Source organism: Apteryx mantelli, chromosome 17, assembly GCF_036417845.1.
Source record: "Apteryx mantelli isolate bAptMan1 chromosome 17, bAptMan1.hap1, whole genome shotgun sequence".
NCBI lineage: Eukaryota > Metazoa > Chordata > Aves > Apterygiformes > Apterygidae > Apteryx > Apteryx mantelli.
Window position 1 is genome coordinate 15,734,106 of NC_089994.1, and position 3,480 is coordinate 15,737,585.

The following is a 3,480-nucleotide window of genomic DNA, read 5'->3' on the forward strand; positions in this document are numbered from 1 at the left end:
CTCAGGAGCCATGACTGAAGCCAGATTTTCGAGCAGGGTCAGCACTCAATAAACTGCAGGGCTTTTCTGAAAGTCTGGCTCGAAGGAAAGCCTTTTGCTTTCTTTTTTTTTTTTTTCCTTGTAAGCTTTGGAGTTGAACTACGACTGAATCAGCAAAAGTAATCTAAACATTAGGCTGAATATCTCTTTCCTAGAGGGTTTCTTTCTTTGTCTGCCTTCTTTATTATTGCCAAGGTCCTGATAAGCGACATGTGCAGCTTGTGGAACCCTCTCCCGTGGGATACGATGGAAGCCCCGTCATGTGGGCATTTTCAACCCAGGCTGCAGAAAGGACTAGGAAGTAGACAGTTGGAAATGACCCTTCTCTGGCAGAAAGAGGGATGGATCAATCAGAGTTTCTCCAGCAGTCAGGGCTGTATTTAGGCCCTGCAGACCCCTGCATTGGGCCTGAACACCTGAAGCTTCCAGGCATGAGGCCAGGATTTCAATTTCACCTTAAACAAGGGTATTTTTGGCCCAGTCAGGGAGACAAAGAAAAGCTTGTCAGCTTGTCACCGAACCTTTTGGTAACAAGCTCACAAAATGTAAGGAGAACTATACATCTGAGCAGGGAACAGGACTTGCTCCTGTTCCCTTTCTGTGGCTTCTTTAGAATCAACTTTGAATGGTGGTATCTGAGAGGGTCCCACCAGAGATGGACCAGGGCAGGAGCAGAAACTATCGGAGAGGGACCAGGTACACACACAGAGGTACACACACAGAGGTGCACACACCTGCACTTGAACTGAACTACTTAGCTTGAGCAAAGTCAGACTGCAGTCTTCCTTGTACCAGGACGTGGCTCTGCCCACAGCCTTTGTCCTCCCAGGATGCAGAAACATCAACTAAATAACAGTGACTGAAATTCTCCTTTCCCTAGAGGTCAATGTGGGGTGACACCAGCAAGTGGCTTGTGTTTTTACAGGTAGGGGCTCCAGTCTTGTTCCAGAAAAAGAGCTTAATTGCCTCTTGCATTTCTCCTGAATCAGTGACATCTCTTGAGCCCAGCAACTTCAAAGACATGTCCCCCGCACTCTATCATAACAACATTTAGAAACCAGTTTGAATTTCCTCCAGCTGGCCTCATGTTACAGAGATCCCTATCAGCACCCAGGGGAAAGAATTAGCAAGAAAAACAAGCATCTCTTTAAACTTCAGAGAGAAGAAGAAAACGCAAAGAAAACGGCCATGTAAGAAACATAGATTTAGCCCAGTGACGTCCAAACAACGTGCTCTTTTCCTAGGGTTGTTTGAGGTAGAAGGGAGCCTAATGATTGGATTTTCTTGTGCGAGCTGGAGCTTTTAAATACTAATGTCAGGATTCTGTCAAAGCCAGATGCATTCACACAGGTACTGTCTATCCAACCTCCCTCCCTGCCTTTGGAAATGAGAAGGGCCCACCTAATCTGAGTATGAACGCAGCCAGGAGCGTGGGCCTGTGGGAGCAGGAGTCACCAGCACAGAGAAGCCAACACACATGGAGTTTCAAAGGCAGCTGCTTAGCCCTTCATGCCAGACTCCTTTCATCCCTCCTCAGGGACTTCGTGTGACTCTCTCTTCCCCCAGAAAAGCATCACAGTCACAGCCTTTACCCTTTTACCAGGAGATCAAGCAGCCAGGCTCACGCTCAGCAGTGGGAAAGCCTGGAAAAGGCAGCTCCCTCAGTAGCAGAGAGCATCCCACACCCAAGGCATTCCCCAAATCTCAGCCAGTCGGTTTTGTTGTGGTTGTTGCTGAGCCGCCTGCTCTTGCGTAGCTGTCCTACACCCCAGCCCAAGCCCTGCAGCCATCCTCGGCATCTTTCCTCTGGTGCGCAGACTGACTTGTTGACATGTGAACAATTCCCTTTAAAGAATAGATACCCTCCGTTTCAAAGAGCAAAGACCCTCGGGCGGCTGGGGAAAACTGGCAAAGGACACAGACTGAATTTGTTTTTGCTTTGCCCTCCCTGTGGTTCTTCACACGAAGGGAGGAGAATCTAGTGTCATGAGATGGGGCTTGGGGACCAGAAGTTGCTGCCTTTGCATGTTAGAAACCATTTCCGTCAGTAAGCCTTACAAATACTGTCTCTGTTTCTGTATTTGCGATCCCCACAGTGCTATTTTTCTGCCTTTCTTGGTACTTTCTCTTCTTCCCCATTCAGCCCCTCTGCTGACAGGCCCAGCTTCCTAACCATCTCTCTTCAAAGGAGGGCATTATGCTATGCCATCGCTACTCATACTGTTCTTTTCTCCAGCAAATTTCCATTATGATGGAAAAAGGCTGGCAGCCGTCACCTCTGCTCTTTGATGACCTTTGGTTGGTTACTGAGCTATTAAGCATTATGTGACTGTCTTCACTTGCTCTATCTGAATGTAAACATAGATACATAGAAACAAACAAAGACCAATTTGTGGTGATTACTGGCCCAAACTGGGTTGGAATGGGTGACAGATTGCATCAAACCATAACAATTTACACCTTCCAAGATACTAACTTGTTCTGACAGTGAAACATTTCTCATTACCAGAACTCAATGTATTGTCTGCTTGTTTTTAGTGTGAAATTAAGGGAAAACTCACAAAAATGTAATTAGAGCAATACTTACAGATTCATGTTTCAGCTTCAAAGAGTCAAAAAAGTGGAGCATGAGCATATGTAACTTCAGAGACCAATCTGATCTTCCCCTCTTACTGAGAAGATTCGCATAGCAACAGTGAGTGGGGCTTTCTTCAATTTGCTTTATCCTGTGTGTATTTAAGATAACCCTTTTTTCCAGAATTTCATTTAGCTACTCATACTACAAACACAAGGACAGATGGTCACCAGATCAAACTTAATCAGCATTCTGTATGCTGGATTTCAAGCTTAGAAATTCATCTGGTTCTAGTAAAACAGAGTCTGAAACCTGCCTAATGTTTAACTCAACCACAGAATTGTATTAAATTTCTAAGCCTCCCCATCCTCACAAGAGATTGAGGAGGGAACCACAGGGCATTTTTTAAAAGAGGCTGATTAGTAGTTTAATTATAAGAGATTAAAATCTGCTCTTGTTACTGGTGTATCACTGGGGGACAGCATTTTTAATGGGGGACTACAGCCCCATCTTCTCCATTTCTTTCTTCTTGATATTTAGCACAGGGCTAAATCCAGCCCTGGAGTAAGAGGATGCGGTTTCATTTACATCCCCTTACTCATCCCAGGCTGAATTCAATGTATGGACCTCAGCAGTGTGCCCTTGGGCAAGGCGTTTTGAACTATTTTACCATGGCATCTTTTCGCTGCACTTCTCATCAGACTCTTCCCTTTTCTGCCTCTCATTGCTGTTAGTTGTTAGGTTAGCAGGGCCAAACTCTCTGTGAGTGCCCAGGAGTCAGTCTCCATCCTCATGAGCTGAAATTACATAGAGGGGACAAGCAACCAGCCGTCCCCGGGGCTGAGGTCCTGCACATGAGAGCTCAT